The 25874-nt window shown below is 45.2% G+C and overlaps 1 protein-coding gene across 9 annotated transcripts in view; it reads right to left on the bottom strand.

Annotated features, from left to right (window-relative positions):
• Nucleotides 1-25874, bottom strand: part of PACSIN2 (protein kinase C and casein kinase substrate in neurons 2) — a 112333-nt gene that overhangs the window by 42259 nt on the left and 44200 nt on the right. For 2 of the 9 annotated variants that reach the window (XM_060414288.1, XM_012175736.4), the window contains exon 1: nt 25680-25767. The exons of 6 other annotated variants lie outside the window; for them this stretch is intronic. The gene's annotated coding sequence lies outside the window, so the exon portion shown is untranslated. Of the gene's footprint in view, nt 1-326; nt 25768-25874 lie in introns of those variants that run through there. One more of the 9 variants, XM_060414286.1, reaches the window with a different exon arrangement.

Here is a 25874-nt window from a genome sequence, read left to right on the forward strand (position 1 = left end):
TGCAGAGTGGGCCAAACACACTCAAAAGTACTTCCAGAGATTAAGAAGGCTGTCAGCCTCTCTCACAGACAGCTTGGTGTTGCCGTGAAAACCACCTCCTGAAACTTGGGAGCGTCTCATTTTGTCTAGCCAACACTACAGGGCCTCTTTTTCTGACAGAAAACAATCCTATTGGGTGAGGTGAGAGATAAATTTTCTAAACAGGGATGCTATTCCCACTGTCAGACGTGGCACTGCTTTTGCGCAGCATGGCATCAGTTCTGAAGCAGGCACGTTCCCACCCGGCTGTGACGCCTGGCTCCCAGAGCGTTGCTCATTTGACTCACCTTATACTGCTGGACCTGTGACAGTTTCAAGTCCAAACGTCTATTCCTTCGGCTACCGCAGGGCTGTCAAAACCAGCGAGGGCCCCTGTCAGTGGAGCTCAGTTCTGCCAGCTGCATTCTCATTACTCAGCCCTTTCCTCTGCCATCTACAGTCTGTCTGTGCTGCAATCACAGCAACAAGCATCCTGCGGTTGGCTTTTTTCAGTTGCATAATGAGCATTTCCCCTGTTGTCCGTGCTGTCTTCCCGTCGCTCCTAACAGCTACATGACATCACGTCTTGGCCCACATCTCACCCAGCCCCCACCGTGAGTAGCCTTGGGGGTCTGGGTCTTTCCCAGTCAGCACCAAGACTGGGGAAGGTCACAGTACACACAGCTTCCCACTCTGTCCTGTTACTTCACCGGGGGCTCTGGGCTCATGCATTCTAACGATATTTGGTGAACCTCTCAAATGCAGTTTAAACGGCAAGAGTTTGATCCGACATCCACAATCTACATGTACAGGGGAGATTACACACTCAAGAAAGATACCTTGAGAGGCATAGGAGAAAAAAAGACTCTAAAACACACCATGGCCTTTGGGGACTTGCTCGTTTCACACGATGAATCTGAGGACATTTTAGAAGATGAAATAGCACTGACAATATTACACGTGAATAAGAAACAGAAAAGGGAAAAGAAAAGAATAAGCACCTGTAAAAAGGAGACTTCAGCTATAGGGGGGACAGGGGAGCCTCGTCACAGCTTCTAATTTCTCATTTGGTAAATAGAGAGATCAGACTTCCTGGGGTTCTTTGTTTGATTTTAAAAGCTTCCAGTAAACAAACATTTATGAGAGGGACTTCCCTGGTGGTCCAGTGGCTAAGACTCCTAGCTCCCAATGCTGGGGGCCCAGGTTCAATTCTTGATCAGGGAACTAGATTCCACACACCCCAACTAAAGACCACACATCCCACAGGAAAGATCAAAGACGCCATGTGCCACAACAAAGACCTGGCACAGCCAAACAAATATGAAATTCCTTTGATGTACACATTTTCAGAATGTTCAGGACTCACTCCATTCAACCTTTCCCGGACACAGCTATCCATACCTGGATATCCTGGTGGGCTGATGTCCTTTCACCTAGAGGGAGGTTGTCAATGCCTGTACACAATTAATTCCCCTTAACAGGCAGCGATGCGAGTGGTTCATCTGTCTAGTTTAGGGTATCACTGGGTATACATTGCCGGGAATGCCAATATTTAAACAAAAATACACATTAGACATTCATATACCTCAAATAAACAAACCCAATAAAGCTACACTGATCGTATTTACTTTTTGATGATTCAGAAGTCATTTTTCACTCTCATGAAGGGCTCTCACAGCCAAAATTTGGAAGATTCCCTCCAAATTTGCCACACAAACAGCTGCGGGACCTTGGGCATTTTCTCAACATCCCACTACCTTCAATTAAAGAGTGCAAGATGAAGCAAACTCTTAGATTTCTCTGAGTTTAAAATGTTTTAGAAGAGCCTCCTACTAGCAAGAGATGATAAGAGAATTTGAGTGGACTCAAGCCAAGTTATCCTAAGAGTAAGGTCATTTGCAATAACCTTCACTGCTAAGACTTTCCTGGTGGTCCAGCGGTTAAGACTCTGCACTTTCACTGCAAGAGGCGCAGGTTTGATTGATCCCTGGTTGGGGAACTAAGATTCCGTATACCACATGGTGTGACCAAAAAGTTAAAAATAAAAAAAGAGAGCGAGCGAGAGAAGAATGAACAGCATGCTGACAAAAACAAAAAAACACCTCCATGATTTGGGTCATCCAGTTTTCCTATCTGGTTTGAGCCAATGGGAAAATTTAAGAACTATAAAATGAAAGTTTCTGACAGTTCAGGTTCAAAAGTAAATTTATCATTCTAAGTGAAGTCAAGTCTGAGAAATACAAACATCATATGATATCACTTATATGTAGAATCTTAAAAATGATACAAATGAATTTATTTACAAAACAGAAACAGACTCACAGACTTAGAAAACAAACTTCTGATTACCAAAGGAGAAAGGGAAGGACAGCGATTAAGTAGGAGGTTGGGATTAACATACACACACTGCTGCTGCTGCTAAGTCGCTTTAGTCGTGTCTGACTCTGTGTGACCCCATAGATGGCAGCCCATCAGGCTCCCCCGTCCCTGGGATTCTCCAGGCAAGAACACTGGAGTGGGTTGCCATTTCCTTTTCCAGAGCATGAAAGTGAAAAGTGAAAGTGAACTCGCTCAGTTGTGTTCGACTCTTAGTGACCCCATGGACTGCAGCCCACCAGGCTCCTCCATCCATGGGATTTTCCAGGCAAGAGTACTGGAGTGGGGTGCCATTGCCTTCTCCGAACATACACACACTGCTGCTAAGTCGCTTCAGTTGTGTCCGACTCTGTGTGACCCCAGAGATGGCAGCCCACCAGGCTCCCCCGTCCCTGGGATTCTCCAGGCAAGAACACTGGAGTGGGTTGCCATTTCCTTCTCCAATGCATGAAAGTGAAAAGTGAAAGGGAAGTCGCTCAGTTGTGTCCGACTCTTAGTGACCCCATGGACTGCAGCCTACCAGGCTCCTCCATCCAAGGGATTTTCCAGGCAAGAGTACTGGAGTGGGATGCCACTGCTTTCTCCTACTATACATCAAATAATCAAAAAAGGCCTACTGTAGAGTAGAGAGCTCTACTCAATACTCTGTAATAATCTACATGGGGAAAGGTTCTAGAAAAGAAAGAAGAAAAGATATATGTATAACTGAAGTACTTTACTATACACCTGAAACACAACATTGTAAATCGATTATACTCCAATATAAAATAAAAATTAAAAAAACAAAAGTAAATCTAACCTTGAAGTACCTGCACTTTATTTCTTACTGATGTTCTTAATCTTAGAGATAGATGCTAAATGTATAGTCTGATGATTACTAATAAGATGTTAGACAAGTTTGAATACTTTAATTTGAACTAACATTCAAGCTCCTGGTATATTCTTTATGATTTAAATGTATTTACATGTGCTTCCTTAATTAAAAGAATGAAAATATTAAGCAAATGAAAGTAATAAACTGAGAAACCTCACTACTATGGCTGCAGCAGATGCAGCATTTCGGCAACAAGTAGGTAGGTGATGAGGAGCCATTTCAGTTATCAGTCACTATGGCTAACAGGGGCACTGGCAACACACGAGCTGATATATTAATTTACAGGACTCAAACATCAAGTCTGATAGGGACCAAAATGGGTAGAAGGGAGACGCCAAGCAGGGAAAAACAGGAAACCTGTCAAGCCTAGGACAGCAGGGGAGAAGACCAGGGAGAAAAAGGGGCCAAAAGCTGGCCATGGTTCAGGCAGGCCTGCCCCTCACAAGGGTCTCGCCTGGTCAGCACCCACGTACCCCACAGCCATCAGACGTGTATCACCGAGGGTGGAACTCTAACCTGGATAGTCCAGTACTGTCTCCCATCTTTTCTTCCCTCAGCCCACGTTTACAAGCCCTAATCAACTTGCAGACCCCAGTGAGAGTGGTGAGGTGTTCACACTTGCCTTCAGAGTGGTATGGGACACAGTCTCCGTCCTCAGCAGACAGCAGAATTAACAAGTCAATATTTATTGAGCACTTTCTAGGTGCTAGGCACCATTCATTCTTGGAACAGCACTACCAGGAAGCTACTATCACCCTCATTTTACAGATGAAGAAATAAGGCACAAAAGCGCTTCAATAACTTGATCAAGGCCACAGAGCTAGGAAGCAGCAGAAAAGTGAAAGTGCTAGTCACTCAGTCGTGTCCAGCTCTTTGTGACCCCAGGGACTATAGCCCGCCAGGTTCCTCTGTCCATGAATTCTCCAGGCAAGAATACTGGGGTGGGTCGCCATGCCCCCTGCTCCAGTGGAATTAGTAGAGCTGGGATTCAAACCCAGGCCAGGAGCCCCAGAGCCTACCCTTGCACCAGGCCACGCTTCTTCCTACGACACAGGCGATGGAAGATGAAGGAGAAGAGAGGTTAGGAATGTGAGCATGACTGAACAAAACGAAAGATGGGGGGCTTGATAGCATAGCACTCCAACCAAGGTTCCAACAAGGGCAGGCTGCCGGCACTCACTCATTCGCTGTGCACTCACCGAGCACCTGTGGAGGAGCCCTGCTCTGGAAGCATGTTGCCCAAGAGCTCAGGTGGCTGGGGAGGGAGATAAACACACAGCTCACACCTGCCACACTCATGGATGAATTCCTGAGGTGGGGACAGTGCCCAGCAAGACAAGGCAGTAATGAGAGAATGAATGAACAATGAATGAATCCCCGTGGCACACGCGCAACATAACTATGGGCAAGTTTCCTAACCTCTCTGAGCCTCAGTTTCCTCATCTAGAAAATAAAACCAATACTTCTGATTACTCTTTGGGATTGTTACACGGATGAACTATCTCAGTCCAGGATGGAAACAGCTGCTCTCCATCATGGTGCTGAGGAAGGCAGGAATAGATGTCCAGAGCAGGCACTTTCCCAGCCTGGGGATGCCAAGCTGAACCCTAGGAGCTGTGGGAAGCAGGCGGGTGTACAGGCATAGGGGCAGGGTGTTCTAGACAGAAGAATCCCTGGGGAAAGGCGGAGTTGGGAGAGATGGGGGTAGACAGGGGGCTCAGGCCACCCAGGTTCCAAGGGTTAGACCGCAAGACGGGTGCACACCATGAGACAGGAACAGTGAGGCGAGAAGGAGGAACTGGTGTCACACTTCTATACAGAAATCCCCGTGTGGTTTAGCTTGATGAGTTTCTCATAACTTGTAATCTTCCAGCTGCTGGCTATGCTGAGAACTATTTTACACACTATTAACTACATGCTTTAATTGACAGGATCACACAGAGATAATTTTATTATAATTATTATTAACAACCTGAGTGCACTTATTTACACAATAGCTCTCCGCACAAAGAGCCCAGAAAACCTGACAGAATCCCAAATCACTAGGAAGGCAGGTGATACTAATTACTCTAAAATGTCAAAGACAAAATGAAAACAAAAGTTTAGTGTGTTTCCAAGTCACCCCAATATTAGGTAGAACAGAAAATCCATCCTCACTTTCAATTTCTAGTCTCCTCAGGACCACCTTTCAAAATACTTAAATCACGTCACTTCCCTGCTCCAAAGCCCTCACACTCAGAGCTCAACCCTAAGCCCTCAGCTTGGCCACAGTCCCGTCGTGATCTGGCCTTGCCTGCCCCTCTGGCTGACCTCCCTCCCTGGCTGACCCTGCTCTGCCTCAGCCAAATTATCTTCCCACTGCTTCTCAAACACACTAGGCTCCTCTCTACCACAATGCTTTTGTAACTGCCACTCCTTCTCCTTAGAATGCTGCTCTTCCTTGAAGTGAGTGCCTGGCTAGCTCGCCAACACCACAGGAGTCTCTGCCCAGAGATCCGCAGAGGAGCTTCCCTGACGATTCCCTCTCAGCCAGCCCTGCCTCCCACCCCACCTCTGTAAGATCTGTCTGATTTTAACAATTTATATACTGTTGTGAGCAATTTCTTTCATGAAGCCGTGTAGTGACATCTCTTGGATGACACAGAGAAAGACTAGTCACTCAGATTATTAACTACAAATGTTTCTCGAGCTGAAAGCAAAAAATTTTCAGTGATTCTTTAAGTCAATTATTCCACAATGGCCAGCTTGTACGGTCACTCAGTTGGAAGACCTTCTCACCTAGAGCCTCCTGGGCAGCCTCTAGAGCACCCAGAAGCGGTTTTTATTTCGTTTTTGTTGTTCAAAAGGGTTCTCTCTGAATCAGTGGAAGCAGTTGTGTTAGTAACCAAAGGTCCAGTCAGTAATACCACACTTTAAATTCTCAAGTATTAGGAATTGCTCTGTCATTGAATCAACACTTATATTTATAGCAGAATTTGAGAATGTTTGGCCAGATGAATCCCCTACAACAAGCCCCAGGCATAGGCCCAGAACCTAGTCTGTTACTAGGACAACCTGGTTATCCCTGAAAAAGTGGAAGAGGTAAAAAACTTTAAGAGACTGGAAACAAACTACTTATACAGTTCCATATCGCTCTCAGACTTTCTCTAGATCCTGTACAGTCCTTTAAGAAACACACATTTCTCAAAGCAACAAAACGCAGAAAAGTATTCCCTTGAACAGTCCCGAACGGCCGGAAGAGGGCAAGGCAAACTTCGCCACTGACTGCCAGACCAGCACTGTTTTCCTTCTGACTGCAGCATCTTAAAACAAGAGCCCTTCCCAAAGTGAAAGCTTCACTCAAGCCCGAAAGTACATGAACAAACAAGGAAGAGTGAGAGAGCACACACACCTTCTTGCTTACAGAGAACCAAGTCTGCTGAATGTCCAGGGCCATCACTTCCTAAGCAAGGTGGCAGCCTGTCTACCCTTTAGGTCCCCTCACCTTGAGGGGATGCCACCCCAGTCCCCTGCTTGGACAGCTGATGGGAGCCCCCTAATCATCTCCACCCACCACACTCACTGCACTGTCCTCCACAGAACCAAACCTCCTCTCTCCCCAACATCTGTAGTGGGGGAAACAGCTAACTTTTCCAATTTGGGAGAAAATGCTCCTGCAGTTGGAGAAACATTCTTGGATATCATGAATAAGTCGTTCTGATCCCAAGGAATTGTAAATTTAATACTAAAGTGTGTGAAAGTATGAGCAAGCAGATTTGAGGAAATATTATGGAGCCATGGTAACAGAAACCACGGAAGAAACTCTGGTTGCACAGAACTGTTTAAAAATAAACCGGATACTAAAATACCAGCAAAGAGCTACAATGACTCACACTGTTCTCCTCAAATACTTATGAGAACAGCCAGTTCTTTGACAGTCTTCCAGGCTTTTTCCCCATTGGAGAAACGTGAGACAAAGAAAGTGAAAAGCAGCTTTGAGATTTTTCTCTAATTTTACTAGCAACTTGATATGAATAGGACCCTATAGGTTCTAAAGTTTGATGGGGGTATGGAAATGTACATTCATGCAGAGAGAACTGCTTTGAGGCTTTTCATAAAAGTCAAACTAATTCAAAAATAGCCAAAGCCCCAGAGTATGCGACACTCAGTGCTCAAGTACTAGTTAATGTGGCAAAGAGCCTCAGCACGGTTTCCATCACCGATGGACAGCCTTCCGAGGCATTTTGTGTGTGTGACCGCCTTCTCCCTTGCTCAGCCTGCATGAACACTCTACCCTCCTCTTCTGGCTCCACCCCCTCCTCCGCTGCACGTCCTCTAACTACACGCACGCACCTTTTAACGTGGCAGTGCCGCACAGGGCACCCTCTTGGGCCTACACACAGAATAAGCCCGCAAGTCTCAGGCTCCCTCAGACCGCCCTTCCCATTCACTCCTACTCATCCTGCAAGGAGCGTCCTCTCCTCTGAGGAGCACCTCAACCGCACAATGACCCTCTGCCTCCCACTGTCCTGGTATAATTCCCCCACAGAGGCTATCACTGGGCTGCTATAACTCATTCTCCACAACCAAAATGTTAACCCTGTGGGCACCCCGGTGCCTATCACAGTACCTGTGGTAACAGGTGACAATCACTGAAGGAAGATGAATGATCTCAGGGGATGAATGATCTCTCAGGAAAGCGGAGTCCTGGCACGTCTGCGCCATCTTTCTCATTAATCAAGACCAAGTTCCTCCCTGTTCCCCCTTTCCCAGCCCTATTCACGCTATCTCTTCTCTTCTTCTCCCACGAAAATAACTGTTCTCCTAGGCAAAATGCCACCCCTTCACAGGCCCAAAGACCTGTCTTGGACATACTGCCTATGCACCAACAACTCTGTCTGTAGCCAGAGCACCAGAAAAACTTGTCTGTGAAACAGCTTTGCACTGGTTGGTAAACAGCTTCAATGGAGTAACTGTACTTAAGTGATCCCTTATATTTTTCTTTAGGGAAGACTTTTAAAATCTTTTGCAACACAAATTATTAATCTTTTGCAACACAAATTATTAATCAAGTCCCATAATTATCACTACGATTTCAGTTTGGTTTAATTCCAAAAGCCCAAAAGAATCACCCAAACACACCCAGGCTCTGAGCCATGGAAAGTGTTGCCCAAAGAGACAAAGGTCAACTTGAGAACGTGCTCAGGCCAAGAAAGCAGGACACACTGAGCCAGTGGAGACACGGGAGACCGACCAGCAGCAGCAGACGCGCCAGGCAAGGAGCGGCTCTCAGGCGCCCCGCCACAGCCAGGAGGGGGCACCCTGTGTGCCCCACGAGGGGCGGGGCATCTCTCAGCTAGCAACACAGCTGGCCCACCCATCTAGGTCTGTCTAGTCACACACACCTAGCAAATCACATTACTGCTCTGCGCCTCTGGTTTTCCATTCATAAATCAAAGGGTGACGATGCACACCCTGCAGACTTCTCAGCGAGGATTAGCTTACAGAATGCAAAAAGTACCTGTTTCTCATGTGGCAAACATAAATGTTGATTCCTTTCCCTGGCTCTGGTTGCAAATCTAATGAGATGGAACCCAATGGCCTTGGTCTCAGTACATGACTCCTTGGGCCTTAGATTTCCTTGTTCATGCAGTAGGTGAGCTGTAAGTTCTGTGTAGACTCTAACATGCAAAGTGCAGCCTGGGTATACAGGCAAAGGACGGACGGGGCTGGCATTGGCTCAAAGTTTCTAGTGAAAATAAGTACTACGCATTTCGTTTCAAAATAAGAAATGAAGAAAGATGACTTTTTTAAAAAATAAATAAATCAAAGTAACAAAAGGAGGTTAGTTTTAATTAAATTAGCATATATCCATTGGGGATACATTGATAATCTATCCACCCTACTGCTTTTATTTTCCATTCTTTCTAATCTATAATCACATAGAGTCGCTGGGGACTCTAAAAGGAGCTGGAGCAGGCAAAAATCTCTCCACCCTCACAGAGTTTATGCTCTAGTGAAGAGGACTGACAGAGAAAATGAATCACACAGTAGCAGCTATGCAGAGAAATAAAGCAAGGAAGGATGAGGCGGGCAGCAGAAAGGAGCCGGTCTCCCTGAAAAGGTGACATCTGAGATAAAATGGGAAGGAAGAGCCATGAGGAGCTCCAGGGAAAAGGTCAATGCCAAAAGGAAGCTCACCCATGATGGCACAGAAGGCCTTTCTGGCGTCTCCAAGAAACAGTGAAACAGCTACTGAAGTGTTTCTCAGGGAGAAATGATGGTGGCTGAGACCACACAGACAGCAGGAGAAACAATGACAGGTGAGTTTTGAAAGAATACTGAGGATGAAACAAAATGTCCTCATTCTTTCAACTTCTATCCACCCAGACTTCCTGACTCCCAGGCTCAAGCGTTCAACAAACCTGTGCCCAGCAGCAATCATGTCCTGTGTGTCGCTGAGCTCAGCTCCCCCTGACCCAGACTTTCTCAAGACCCGCTGTGGACAAGGAGCACAGCTGTGTGCCCCGAGCCCTTTCTGTGCAGCTGTGGTTCTGAGAAGCAGGAGAGCCCAGCACCCCACATCTGGGAAAGCAGCTATGCAGACGGGAGCCAAGGCAGCTTCTCCTCCCCACCAAGCAGTCCTGCACCCTCATCTCCAGGAGGCTCTCAGCCTTCCACATGATGACTTCAGAGTAAGAATAGCCATCTGCTCTGCACAGCAGACTTCACAAGCTCACTTCCTTACCACCCTTACCCACATGTGCATAGAGCAAAACAAAATCCTCTTGCTGAATGCTTGATTCAAGCCGACAATCCTAAAAACCAAGGCCATTTAAACTGAGCAGAATGCAAAATGTTTCTGAAGCATACCAGTCACTCCAGGTTAAGTTTGGAGAAAATCTTCTGAAAGCACTCACTCTGGATCTGCAGGTGAGGTTTAGTTTCTAAATCGCTTTCTGGACTCAGGAAGAGGCAGAAGATATGACTAGACAATACTCAGCAGTGAATTCCTAAGGTCTGAGAATGAAAATGATGGTGGTTCTGTAGATCCAGAGAAAGGTGTGTCTGTTTATTTTTACAATGAACCTGAAGAAGAAAAGAAAGTCCTAGATGCAGAAAATGCTTAATAACGCCTCCACCTTTGGGATTTGCAAGGAGATGTTAAAAGGCTTGACCTTTCCTTTCTGATTATCTTACAGGAAATGAACTCAAATCTTAAAACAAGACGTTTGATGGCATGCACAGGAGGCTTCAGAAGCAGTCAGGGAAGTTCTTTCTCTTGGGAAAGTCTCACCGAGTTGTACTGTGTGTTAAAGACCAAATCACATAGAGGGTGTATCAACATGCATGGCCCTAAACAGGCCACTGGGCAACTTGCCAGGGCCCTTTAGGCTCAGCCGTTTCCTCCAGACAGGCTGGTCGAGTCAGCACTCCCGCCAGGCACCACCTGTGCAGCCTCACAGAGGTCTGTCTCCTACTTTATCTGGAATTCCACAGGGGAAGGACTCTGCCCTCTGTATCTATGCATAACCCAAAACAGGGGCTCCAGAAATGAGACGGGACCACCAGGTGGAGGGTAGAGAAGGGGAGAGAGGAAGTGCTACATTAGCTGAGTCTTAAAGGTCAGCAAAGGTGACAGACTTTCTATGCGAGAAATTAGTATTAAAAAATACTAAATACCGTTAAGATGACAACGTTTTGCCCCTGTATCTTTTACATCCTAATAGCTGAAAGGAAACAAGTGGTGGCCCAGCCCCACGGTCATTTTCTGATGGCTTTTCATGTTCTGGGTAATAACTGTGTTAGGTTACAGAGAATTGACATGAATGCAGGATGAGACACCAAGTCACCTGGCTTCAGCTCAGCCCATCAGTGCTCTGTCCACCCACGTGACTTAAGGAGGAGATGGAGCAAACAGAATTTAGACATGTTCCCCCAAATAATTTTTCTCATGTAACAGAAACATGTCAGCTGACAGGTTCGTGCCTGGGACTGATTTTTGCTGTGATATTTTTTAGACCTCTGGTTGGCAAGCACCCTGGGAACGCGCAGACTTGGGCTGAAGATCTCCCTAAACTAAATACTGAGTTGATGCTCCATAGGTTTAAAAATAGAAAAAGTTACTTTCAAAGGACAAAAGTGACACATTTTCAAATCTACTCCCTCCCCCAAAGTTCCTAAAAGGGGCCAACCCCACAGTGGGAATGGGACACACCCCCACAGGGAAATATTTTGAGAGACATACACCCATGCTTTTAAGATTGGGGTGGGACTGGGCTGCAGAGAGAGATGACAGAGCCAGGAGACCTGGGTTCTAGCGCATGCTCTGGCGTTTACCTGCACAGGTCACTTCCCAGCCAGCCTGGGTTTCCTAAAATAGACACATTGCCTGCCCTGCCTAGCTCTCAGGTAATGAAAGGATGGTCAGAAATCACCACACAAACAGTATCCCTGCATCCTGTGGTTGGTCCCTCTGGTCATTCACTTATTTGCCAAGTAACATATCTTGAGCACCTACTATGTTTGGGTTCAGAAAATCATACAAGAAAGATGAAGTCTCTGATTTTGGGGGGCCTGTATTTAAGTGGGATATCCCAGGCCTTTGACAAACTGGTGAATTTAGAACGCTCCACCTGGCACCAGACTCAATTACTAGCTGTCTAAAGTTGGAGTTTTCCCTGGCCCACTGCACAAGTGCAGCCCTCTACAGAGCAGCTCCCTGGGCAATGATTACAATCAGCCTGACAAATGTTATCTATTACAATTATTACACAGCCATTAAAGAACCAAAACTACAACTAAATGAAAATAAAGTTCGAGTAAAACCTCAAATTCCTTCTTAACTACTCGGCAATTAGGACAGTGTTTTATTCCAAGAATAGATTTTTACACTCTATGCAGCAAAAGGAAAGAAACCCATGGCAAAGTAAATAGACTGTGATCCGCTCAAGGCAAGTCCACGTCATCTTCATCTCTGCGTCTGCACAGGGCAGAGGAGCGCTACGTGTCTACTGCTGAATAAGCCACTACAGTCGGCAAGAGTGAAGGTCAGAGCAGAGCCTGCGGTGCTCCAGCGACTGTTCACACTCTCTTTACTATCCACTTGTCCTTCTACAGACTTAGAAGCTGAGTCGCCACAGTCAGCGGGATCAGCAAAAGTGGTGTCACCAGAATGGAGCCCTGCACTAGGGATGGGGAGACCAAGGCGGCCTGGAGATGCAGACCCCAGTTCCCGTCGCTCCCCTTCAAGCCGGCAGCCCCCACCTCCCTCCTCCGGCTCCTCTCTTACTGTGGGGTTCTGTGCTTGATCCTGCATGTCACAGTTTAGGAGGTTCAAAAAAGTTTTTGTTTCTGTGAATGAGAAATATCTGAACACATCTCAAGAAAGGACAAAGGAATAGTACTGTTTGCCAGGAGGGGCTGTGTGAGGGTTGATGGTTTAGGTAACTGAAACTCTGCCATTTTTTCAGTACCTTTATTGAGACATAGTTCATACACGATTCACCCATTCGACATAGATACAGTGATTTTTAGTGTGTTTGGCATTGTGTATCATGACCATGGCCAATTCTGTCACCCCCAAAAGAAATTCTGCTCCCCCTCTTCTCTCCTTCAGTGCCTGGCAACCACTAATCTGCTTCTGTCTCCATGGATCTGACTATTCTGGACTATTCCATCTCATATAAATAGAATCATGCAACACGATCTTTTGTGGTCATATGTGTTCTTTTATGCCTTGCCTCTTTCACTTGGCATGATGTTTTCAGCCATGGTAGAGCACATATCAGTAACTCATTCCCTTTTATTGCTAAGTAATATTCCATTGTATAGATATACTACAATTTGGGTCTGTCTGAAGAAGCTGAGTCACCAGTCAGTGGGTGCAGAAGAAGTGGTGTCCACTTTTTTGGCTATTATGAATGATGCTGCTGTAAGAATTTGGGTTCAAGTCTTTGTGTGGACCTATGTTTTCATTTGTTTCAGGTACCTAGGTGTGGAATCGCCACGTCATATAGTAACTCTATGTTTAACCTTTTGAGGAACTGTTTTCCCAAAATGAATTGTTCCCAACAGTCAGCTAGACTGTTTTCCAAGCAGTTTCCCATCTATCCCCACCAGCAGGATATGACGGTTCCACATACTAAAACTTGACACTATACACTTGGATGAGCTTGAAGTGTCTTATGGAGCTAAATAAAAATCTACTTTAGACAACTCAAAGAAAGGAGCTTATTTTTTGGCTTTTAGGAAATTTGTCATGTATAAGAACAAAAGACATCAAAGAAAAACATGGATGTGCCCCAAACTTATTATTTAAACCTTTGCACAATAAATTGTAATGTGGAAAGCAAAGAAAAATGAAGTTGACACAACTGATAATCTTATTACCTAAAGTATACTATTAATAAAGACTGATATGAAGACTGAGGATTCAATTCTACTGCACAAAGTTGTCAAAGATGAATATCTAGGACAGAAGACAGCTGGGGCACAGACAGGAGTGCACAGAGAAGCCCTCTCTACTAAATCAGGCCACGTGGCTAGTGAAAAGCCTGTGCAAAGCCCCCGACCTTCTCCTGTCTCCCCGTCATCCGCTGAGGAAGCCTGCACTGCAGCTACAGGAGAGCAGACGGCTGAGTCTGCCTGGCCCAGGGGGACTGTATAGACTTGCGTCCCAATGCCCCACAAGTGACCTGCAGAGCAAGCAAGGAAGACATTTTGTTATGTGAACCTCTGAGATTTCAGGGTTAGCTTGTTACTGTAGCTTAACCTAGCTAAATCTACAAATTAACACATGGGGGAAAAGTACAACCTTCCTCTAAAAACAGAAATAACTGGACTTTCCTGGTGATTCAATGGTTGAGAATCTGCCTGTCAATGCAGGGGACATAGGTTCAAACCCTGGTGCTGGAAGATTCCACATGCCACGGGGCAGCTAAGCCTGTGCATCACAACAGCTGAGCCCGGGCTCTGGAGCCCATGGTCCACAAGAGAAGCCACTTCAGTGAGACGCCCGGGCATCACCACGAGAGTAGCTCCCACTCGCCGCAACTGAAGAAGCCCACGTGCGGCAACGAAGACCTAGCACAGCCAGAAATACACAAACAAAAACAACTGCTTTTAAAAATGGAAATAACTTGAGAAAATTAAAATGATAACCCCAACGGGGCCACAGAAAAACAGGAATGAACTCTAACATTGCTGACAGACTTCATGGAAAAATCTGGAAACAGAACAAGGCAGATGACAGTTACTAACCTCTGACCCTGTGGGCCCACTCTGGGGAATATGACCCAAGCAAATAAATTCAAAGGAAAAAGAACTTGAACAAAATGTTCATCCCAGTAATATTTATAACAGCAAAGACTGGAGAACAAGTCAAATGCTCACAAACTGAGACATCAGTGACTTGACAGAGTGGACACTGCACAGCCATTATAAAAGATGAGCAAGGGAACCACTTTATATCCGAAATTGGGCATAAGCAAAAACTAAAATAGTGCACAGACCTTTAGTACACACAAATGTTAAAGGCAAGGATTATATATTTTCTTCTTTGTAACCCCAGTGCTTAGCATGAAGTAGACGCTCAAATATTTGCTAAATGACTGGATGTCTGACCAGAAAGTAACCATGTCGGGGACGACAAGGTTTGGAGGAGACTCTGGAGATGAAGTTGTATGCTCCTTATTTCTGTAACATGATTTCAGTGTGTACATTTTAAGATGCATATGCATTTGCTAATGCATATCTGGATTAGCAAAAGGGAAACAACATTCTTCCTTCATGTAATAAAGCCAGTTTAACGTTTCAAGGGCATGGGTCATGACTTCACACAAAGAAAAACTCACTCAGTAACTCACCCCAGGTTTCCTCACATGAACGGGGAGGAGGCTGGAGTCATTCACAGATCTGTCCCACTCACCCTCCTGACACTTCTCCACAATGTGGGGATGCGCTAAAGGGTAAGGGTCTTTGCAGTTCTGGTTTCAACCATTCCAAATGGAAAGCGGGGACAACCCATGGTTACTAGAATCTCAGGAAAGTAGCTATCATCCATGGTTAAACTCATTCAACAGATGTGGCTTCTTCTGTCCCCAAAATGTAAGCATCCTAGGATGATCATCCAGGCAGTCCCACTCAACACAGACTGGCTTTACACCTCCAAAGGGCAGGTGCTCATCGATCTGCCGCCAAGCAGCCCCAGCGACACCGCAGCACGGAAAGCTGCCTGCCGAAGACTGAAGCAGAGTGATTCTAACCTAACCTAATCTTAGAATGCCTTCACACAAGTGGCATCACACACACACACAGACACACACACAGACACACACACAGACACACACACAGACACAGACACACACACAGACACACACACGCAGACACACACGCAGACACACACACACGCACGCACGCGCACACGCCCACGCCCACGCCCACCCACCCACCCTGGAAACTCGCTGCTCCTCTCTCATGTCCGGCTGGTGGTCAGGGGTGGGGAGCAAGCACAAGAGGATGCACTGGCCCATCGCTGCCACGACCTCCCCCACTCACTCCACGGTATCCTCACGGCCTAAGAGAGCACCTGACAAGCGGCAGACGGTAACAGACACAAGAGACAAGTATGACAAAGTTACAGGGAACTGCGCTATGGATCCAGGCACCTCATGTCCTCTTTCTTCCTTGAAATTCTCTGTGCAGCTCCACCTCCCCTGTGCCAGTCTTTGAGGAGCACCGCCAGAGACAGCTATTGAGCTTTTTGCCTAACTTGCCGAACAGCCCTTTTCTCAGTGAGAAGCTCCCGCCCAGTCGGATGCTTCTTCCTTGAGCTGCAAGGTTTCCACCTCAAGAGACATACTTAAACACTAAAGAAGAAAAGTCAGATGAGAAAGAAAGATTCTTCTGGCAAAAGTTGAAGGAAAAAGTACAGAATGGGTCAGGAGGTTGTCCTTTGTTCAGACAAGAAAATAGGGGTATTCAACTCAGGCAGATGTGATAGGGAAAGAAGGGGAGAGAAATGCTGACCACTGAGAGCGGGCACTTATGGGGGTGCCCTCCAAGCTCTGTTAAAGCAGGTCCCCAAGATTCGACAAAGGACATTATTAACAACACGCATGAGTCACAGTGGCCCCAGGTCAAGCACTTCAGCTTCGGTCAAGCCCTCCACTCTGAGGCGGCCCCTTTTAGAAGCAGACTTCCTGTCACACAAAGGGCCTCTGTGGGCAGTTCCTTGGCCTCTTTTCCTGTGCAGCGGCACTTTTGGAGGCTCTTCCCTCCCTCAAAGTCTGACTGAGCGCTGAGCACTCTAGAGGGGCTGCAGCTCGGCTGAAGGGGTGACACTCACCCACCCTGCAAACTAGACACAGCGAGAGAATACCACCAAAGAACACGGCACCCCTGGATGCATACGTCTAGTACTGAAAACTAGCCTCTGAAATCTGCATTGGTGATGCTTCACAAACACACAGGGGTGGGTCCCTTGATGGCTTCGTCACCTCAGGCAAAAAACTCAAGAGGTCTGATTGGCATTGCTCATTTGCAAAATGGAAAAAAGGAACCCAATCTGCCTTAGCAGTTGTGCAGATCAAATGACATTTGTTCTGGGCCTGGCACAGCGCCAGTATGGGGGCCTCCAGGGTGATGGTGACCATGGGCCATCCTCAATCAAACAAGCCAGGTGCCATCACTGAGGCATTCTCCTTCCCAAGGGAAGCTTGAAGGACACTTGAACCTCCTCCTCCAACACAGAGCCAGGGCCTGGGGGAGAACACGCTACGGGAACAGGAGGGCCCATAATGGGTACATGGGGCTGACACTTCAGTGGGAGTTCATCAGCTGGAGAAGCAAGGAGGGGCTTTCTAGGAGAGGGCCCTACATGGCAAAGAGAAGCCGGGCTAAACCAGTACAGCGGAGGCTCACACAGATCCTGATGGCAAGCTCTGGGAACTGGCTATGGCTTTTAAGGAAAGAGGAAAGAGAATTTACAAGGGCCAGGGTGCTGATGGGCATGCCATCTGGCCCCCAGCCTGAGTCACTCTTACGCTGCAAGAAGAGTGACTTCTGCTCTGTCTACCCGTCAGCCTTAAAAAGTAGCACCTCCTGAAAAGAGCTTGTCATGAGAAGGCTAGGAAACCACTTCACACCCATCAGAGCTCTGTCAGGAAATGAACTGTTCAAGTACTTCTCAAGCCGTGCTGTAAATATGCGCCTTTGAAGTTAAAAAAAAAAAAAAACAAACAGTCATGTAACCACAACAGGGTTTAGTTTTAATTTTGTAGCTATCTATGCACCTAACTATGGGGACACTTTCTCAAGACACTATTTTTTTCGTTCAAACGTACAAGCTGGAGCCAAAGCATTCTGTTCTAAGGAAGGAAAGAGACAGGGCCAGTGTGGACCTCAAGTGATAAACTGACAACTGAATTCTAACTTGATGATGATTTTATTTTTTAAAAAGTTCCCATAACCTGACGGAGAAGGCAATGACACCCCACTCCAGTACTCTTGCCTGGAAAATCCCATGGACAGAGGAGCCTGGTGGGCTGTAGTCCATGGGGTCGCTAGGAGTCAGACACAACTGAGCGAGTTCACTTTCACTTTTCACTTTCATACACTGGAGAAGGAAATGGCAACCCACTCCAGTGTTCTTGCCTGGAGAATCCCAGGGACGGGGGAGCCTGATGGGCTGCCGTCTCTGGGGTCGCACAGAGTCGGACATGACTGAAGCGACTTAGCAGCAGCAGCAACAGCATAACCTGAAGGACTATCCAGTAATTTGGAAAAAAGAGCAGGGAACCCACTTATCCAGCAACAATCTGAAACTAATGAGTTAAAGTTTCCCTTACATGGGGAAAGAGAGAGCAGGGCTTCTACTAGCAGTGGTTGCTATGACAGGTGCAAGCTTTAACTTCTAAGCCTCATTCTTCTCACCTGGAAATGAGGATAAACATGGCTGATCTACTTCAGGAGGAAGTAAGGAGAAATTTAAATACCACCTTATATTTGACTGCCTGCCCACATGTGGCACTCAGCAAATGTCCCTCCCTGCTGCCTGTCCCTAGTACAACTCCTCTGGTCCCTGGATCTCGCTGGCCTTGCCCCACCCGGTGGGGGCAGATATCACTTGAGCAAGCGGGACATACATGCCCATTCCTCAGCTGTGTCACTGAAAACTCTAGGAATGTAAAACAAAAATCTGCAATGTTAAGCCATTTATATATGTATATACACATATTTTTATGATTTTATCTGCCTAATAAAACACTTCCAGTTACCAGTTTACAAAGCAGAAAGATGAATGGAACTTCTGTTTATGATAAAACGCCTAATTACTATGCAGGTATACCTCAGAGATCTTGCAAGTTTGGCTCCAGACCATTGCAATAAAGCAAACACTGCAATAAAGTAAGTCACACAAAGTTTTGGGCTTCCCAGTGCATGTAAAAGTTATGTTTACCCTGTAGTGTATTAAGTGTGCAATATATAGCATCATGTCTAAAAAACAATGTTCCTTAATCTTAAAGTCCTTTATTGCTAAAAAATACTAACCATTATCTGAGCCTTCAGTGACTCATAATCTTTTGGCAATAGTAACATCAAAGATCAGTGATCACAGGACTTCCCTGGTGGTCCAGAGATTAAGAGTTCACCTGCTAATGCAGGGAACACAGGTTTGATCCCTGGTTCAGGAGGATCCCACATGCCGCAGAGCAACTAAGCCCACGAGCCACAGCTACTGAACCTGTGCACACTAGAGCCGATGCTCCCCAACAAGAGAAGCCACTGCAGTGAGAAGCCTGCAATCAGAGGTGCCCCAACTCAACGCCACTAGAGAAAGCCCACATGCAGCAATGGAGACCCAACGCAGCCATCCATTAATTTTAAAAGGGCAGGCGCACACACACACGCATGCACACAGAGAAGAACTGTAGCAAATAGAAGGCACAGGAATAAGAAAGGGCCACATCTCTTCAGGTGTACTTCTATTCAAACTGTACTGGAGGACTAGCCAAAACAACAAGAAAAGTAAGAAAACAGTATAAGAATTAGAAAAGAAGAATGGAAACATTATTAGTAGAGGATACAGTTTTAGCAAGGTGGATGACACTAATGATAATCGTCTGGATGGACAGCCTCAACTATGACTTAAGGGCTGTCACGTTAAGGACCGTGCTGGGGGCTCTGCGCATGTGGTTTCATTTCACAGGAGAGAAAGCATCATAATCTTTATTGTACAAACGAAAAAAACCAAGAGTCAGAGAGGTTAAATATCTTGCTCAGAGCCACACGGCAAGTGAATGGTTAGTTTTGAAACTGAGTCTATCTGTCCCCAAAGCTTAGCCACTCCACCCGCCGCAGGGTGATAGACAAACGACAGCAGGGCGTGATAAGGACCATCTGCGCTCTCACAGGGGCACACATGGGGGCTGGCCACAAGGACCGGAGTGTAATGAGAAGGAGATTCACCTGAAGAAAGCCAGTGAAGGGTGCCTGAGCTAGGTCTGAATGTGCAGGAGAATACAGACAGTGAGCGGTATTCTGGAGAGAGAGAGAGAGGTTAAAAGCTATGAAAGAATGGAGAATGTGACGCAGGGGAGCAAACAGGGAGGAGCTGAATACGTGGCAAGATAGGCACCACTAGGCCCAGGGGCTTGAAGGTCACACTGGGAATCTGAAAAGTTATGAGGAGGAACCTGACCAAAAGCCCGTGAAAGAAAGTTCCCTTTGACAGAAAGCAGAGAACAGATCATCAAGCCTGTAGAGCTGGGCCGTCCAGTACAGCAGCCACTAGCAACTGAGGGCTTAAAATGCAGCTGGTGCAGCTGGGGGACTGACTTTTTTGTATTTACTTTTAATTCCTTTTAATATAAATAGCCACACATGATTACCAACTACCATATTGGACAGTGCTGCTCCTAGAGGTTGGAGACTGGAGAAGGACAAAGGAAAGAATAGATGAAGCTGGCGTTGCTCGTTTGTAAAATGGAACCCAATCTGCCTTAGCAGTTGTGCGGATCAAATGACATTTGTCCTGGGCTTGGCACAGCACCAGTATGGGGGCCTCCAGGGTGATGGCAACCTGTGAATTGGGGGCAGAGAATTAAAAGCGGCTGGTTTTGAGAATGGGGACACCAGTAGATGCGAGGCTGAGTCCCTTTGCTGTTCACCTGAAACTATCACAACATGGTTAACCAGCTATGTTGAAAGCGTCAGTCGCTGAATGGTGTCTGACTCTTTGTGATCCCATGGACTGTAGCCCACCAGGCTCCTTAGTCTATGGCATTTCCCAGACAAGAATACTGGAGTGGGTTGCCATGCCCTTCTCCAGGGGATCTTCCCAACCCAGGGATGGAGCTTGGGTCTCCTGCACTGCAGGCAGATTCATTACTGTCTGAGCCACCAAGGAAGCTCCAACACAAAATAAAAAGTTCAAAAGAAAAAAAAAGGAAGGAGAACACTTAAAAAAAAAATTCTTGATTTTGGAGGCAGGGTAGCTGGTGATGCCACAAAGAGAAAAAGAAAATTTAGAAGAATGGGGTTAGGATGGAAAACACTGGCCCGGGCCTGATAAACCTGAGGTACCTGGAGCCCGCTGTGTACATACTACCATCAGCCACATCCAACTCCTGAACACAGCGTGTTCTCTCAGACCTCCTTGCCTTTGAGTATGTATTTCCCTCTGCCTCTCATCTGCCTGACAAATCTTTTTCTTAAAACACACCACCAAACTAAGGTTTTCCCTGACCTCCCCCATTCTTCAGAGCAGATAAGGTACCACTGCGAGGAGACTCCTCACCCTGGAGTTTAGAAGTCTCTTTACCTGTCTGGATGGGGCTTCTTGGGGGCAAGAACTCAGTCTGAACCGTCACGGATTCCAGGGCCTACCAGCACCATGCCTGACACAAACTGAGCACACAACAAACTCTGCCAAGCAGGTCAGCTGAACACATGCATGCCTGAAACAAGTGATCCAGCCAGCCAGCACTCGGATGGACTGTCCCTCCAGGTAGTGACCTAACGGAGGCTGGAAGTAAGCAGAGAGCTGGCTCAGGCGCCTGCACAGCTGTTAACAAAAGTAGTCAGGTGCTGAAGAAGCAGAGTTACATAAGCCTCACATCATGACTTTTCATCATTACGACAACCTTTGCCCATCCCAAATTCAAACGCTTCAGCCTTAGAAGTCTACTGGATGTGCCGAAGATAAATTAATGCCTTAGAAGTTAACATTAAATATGCAATGATTTTTGCCTCAGGAAAAAAAAAAAAAAAGTGGTCCTGAGACTTCTCTGCACGGCCTCGTGGTCTTGATGTGTAACATTCTTCCTGCATAATAAGGGTCGATCTCAAGAATAAAGTGAGCTGAACTGAACACCCTCAATTGCTAAATTAACAAAATGTTCTATTTTCCAGGCCAACAGATACTCGGTCATCAATCCATTGTGCCCTGTGCTGTTTCCCTTTTGTGTCAGCTGATAACAGAAAAGAACCACAGAGAGATCACTTCATTGTCTCCATAGTGCCCTGGGCTTCACTGAGTTTGCTAAACAAGCACTACTAATGTGTTAGGAATGCGAGAATCAAAGGGAATTCCAAATTGGTAAGCTCAACATTTTAGCCCTGTTAATTTCATCAATAACATCTTGTCAGATAAGCATTTTCCTGCAAAATCATTCTCCCTGATCTCCTTCAAGGACTGCTGCAGAACAAATCTCAATGGGAAACAAGACTGTATGAAATGTGTAGCACAGCCTTCACATTAACAGTAAGAAATTTTAATCACATACTATTGTGATGGCCACGGGCACACATTTCAAATTCAGGACACCTTCTGTTAGATTCTTTAAGTTATCCAAAAATAGAATATTAAGCTTGTGAGTCTACATTGAGACTCATGTCTTATGATTCATGTATGACAGTATAATGAGGGAAAACAAAAAATTAGGCCAGATTCCCAGGGCTGTTGGAGATGCTAGACACCTAGTCTGTCACTTGACATCAAGGCAGAACTGAGGTGCAAACGCATTTAGACCAGCTCAGTGAAACACAACTCCAGTGCCTTCAATCTCTATGGGAAGGAGACCACTGCAACCCTTTCATTCATTCACTCACTCATTCAAATTAATGGCCCACATTTTCCACTGATACTATCCATCCCCACCCCCAACACACATACAGTCCTCTTCACCTGCCTCTAGTGCCTGGGATCTACTTGGGCTACCAGAAGTTTCTTCAAAGCCTCAGAGGAGATTCTAAGGCCGCAGCTAGAAGCAGGTCTGAAGAGAAGCCTCAAGCAGAGAAGTGAAGATGGCCCAGACAAGCCAACCTCTCACACTCTCTGGGACTTCTGGGCCAAGAACAGCCTCAGGGGCTGCCTTTAAAGCCCTCCTCAGCCTGCGGCAAAGCCAGCATCCCATATTCCCTTCCACGTCTTTAAACTTCACAAGCAGAATTGGAATTTACACTACTGTAGGTAATAGTTAGGGGCAAGAAGGAATGTCAAATATTACTTATTACTGACTAGGACCATTATATATTAATTATATGTTTATATACATGTATAATTATATATATATACACACACACACACATATCAAGGTCAATTACATATTAAGAAAAGGAAGCCATTTAAGATATTCTATATTTAATATGTACTAAAATGTAACAGTACATATAAAATGCTAAGTGGGGAAGAAAGGTAACTAAATTATGGGAGAAGTGAACTAAACCACTCCCTGAAGCAGGCTTCACCCTTTCTTTAACCCCCCACAGTGTGGTCATCTGGTTCAGCAACTGAAAGCCACAGCTTCTTCAGGACAATGACAAAAAGATGGCTACCAGAATCACGAGGGAGACACAGCCCTGACCTAGTACAGAAAAACATTGCTCATGTAACTTACTTCATTCCCAGGTCTTATAAAGTAAGATAGGTATAAAGCTATTGACTACCATTTCAAGTACAGTTAAAATATTTATGAAAATGCCTATTTCCCTGTAGTGTATTTGTTTCAGAAATTCTCCGTAACATATACTCTAAATACTTCAGAAAATACAAATATGTGCTATTCTGTAACCTCTCCAAGTCATCTTAAGGTGACTCTGGGCAGAGTGGGAGCCACATCAAGGGCTGAGAACAGTCACACACTGTTCTTAGCATGCCTCTATTTGCATCTAATTCCCATACTTGAATTTCAGGGGATCCAAATTCAATATTTAGGAGAGACTATTTTTAAATGTTTCTGGAAGGTTGTGGGTAAATTTCATTTTTATAAATTCAATCATTACCCCCCTTTACTTACGGTTTAATGTATTGTTTTAAAGTGTATCTATTCCAAAACCCAGTTACTCCAGGCTGAGAGGCAGCAAGACAGAGCTGTCAGTATTCCTTCCTAGGGGCCATAAAGCTCCCCTAGAGTTCAGGGTTCTCCTTTCACATCCTGAAGGATCCTCTTTTCAAAGAAAAGTCATGTACTTCAGTCAATTTCTTTAAATTAATTATGATTTTATTAAGTTTGGATTTCCCATCTAGCAGGTAATCATATAATGAGGTTTTCTTATAACAGTATCAATTGAATAACACCTAGTTTAGGGGAGAGGAAGAAAACTTTATAAAATAGAGAACTCTTTGTTTTTAAGGAAAATCTCTTAGAGGGAATAATGTCCACACTGTGCTTGAGGTAATGCCTTGCGCACCTATGCCAAATGGTACTCAGGGAAATTGTTGAGTAAAAGCTGAGTACTTGAAAATAGACTCATCAGAGGAAAAAAGCCAGCGTTGGCCAATTTATCTTGAGATAATAAATGGAGAAAGCAGATAAAGGAAAGGCCAATGGCCCAGAAATTGGGAGACCTGGGGTCCAGACTCACTCAGCCACCAACAAGCCAAGTGACCTGGAACAAGTCAGCAGGGCATTTCACCTCTTGGTCTTAATTCCTTGTTTAAAAAAATAAAGGGGCCTGACTGTAATGACTTCATTATAACTCTAAAGATCATGTTCCCACTTTTAAATTATGCCACCTCCTAAATAATAGAATTATATGGGTGAGCAAAACAGAAGACTAACAATGTACGGGAGGGGAGCTCATTTTTACTACTAGCATAAATCTCAGGCCTCTAAGACATGCTTCATTTTGAAGCTAGGTACTTGTTTATTATTTTCATAAAAACAGCATTAAAATTCACCTAGAATTAGGTAAGATATCACATTATGAAGACAGAAGGGTTTTGAGGAGATATTCTAAGAGCAAGGGTGAAACCTGATTAAGGTCTGAGAGAAACATATGTTGGGTGAGGGAGGATTCCAAAGTATTAGAAATACATACCTCACACTAGGAATGACCTAACAAGAAGACATGCTCCTCTGTGCGGCACAGACTGTACTAACATGGCACTTTTTGGAGAATAGAGGACACCTTTCTAATGTTCATAGCAATAGGTAACCCAATAAATACATTCACTTAGTGATGAATCACTTAGGTATCAGGAATTGAAAAAAAAAATCTTCTAACTAGAATTACAGTACTGCATAAACAAAGGAAAGAGAGAGAGGGTCAATAAGTTTTAATTCCAGAATATGACTTCCAAGATAAGAAACAAATATGTATGTAAAGCTGCTCAGGTATTGAAACCATAAAAGTTTTACATTTTACTATCCAATAAAAATGAAAACAAAGTGTCCAGTGATAGCAATGGATGGGGACAAGGGCATAGGGTCCAGCTGAGAAGAAAAATAAGAACTGATGAGGAGAAAGATGGAGGAGGGGCCTTGGAGCAAGCTGCAAGCTGATACTGGGATTCTGGAAAAGACGGTCATGAAACAGCAATTACAGTCAACTGGAAAAGCTAGTTTGTTCATTTTCTCTCACATGTCCCAGTTACATGTTTGCAGATTAGATTTGGCTGTTAAGAAAGGAAATGGCAGCATGTGATAAACATAATGCCTGACAGTAGGGGGGAAAAAACCAACCCTTTATTAATAGCTAACTCAAGTAATTCATTCAGTTACTCAGTAAGAAAAACATACAGCTAGAGGTATGCAAGCTTTCTAAAACATGCAAAAGTTTTTAATTTACTCTTTAATTATTATTTAATCTATTTTGAAATGAAGCATCCACATATGTTCTAACACCAGAGTAGAAATTATAAAGCATAGACCTTCATTTAGTTTCGGTCAAAACGTATTCATCAAGAAAATCAAACATTTACTCTGACATTTTCTCAAAATGTTTTGGATAGAACACTCCACACCCTTCAGCTGATATTGAACTGCGTAAGCATTTCCATTAAGAAGCTCTAAACAAGGTGTGCTTAAAACGTAAGAGTTCTGGTACATCGATCACTCAGAAAAAAAAAAAAAAAAAGGATCAATGAAAATTTTACTTTCAAAAGGTCTCTCTTAAAGGAAAAGCAGGTTCTAAATAGCGCACTCACAGTTTCCTGTCGAAGGCAGCAGCTTCAACTGCCTAACTTTGCAGATCCGCTTCCGTACCTGCCTCCTCCCGACCCTGCTGGTATGTCTGACCTCGGCTCCCAGCAGAATTCTCCCAGCACATTTCATCATTTCCTGTTGGCTGCCGACTCCTTGCAGCCGCGATAAGGCCATTCCCCTTTGCTGCTGCATTCACC

This window comes from Ovis aries, chromosome 3, assembly GCF_016772045.2.
Source record: "Ovis aries strain OAR_USU_Benz2616 breed Rambouillet chromosome 3, ARS-UI_Ramb_v3.0, whole genome shotgun sequence".
NCBI classification, from domain to species: Eukaryota; Metazoa; Chordata; class Mammalia; order Artiodactyla; family Bovidae; genus Ovis; species Ovis aries.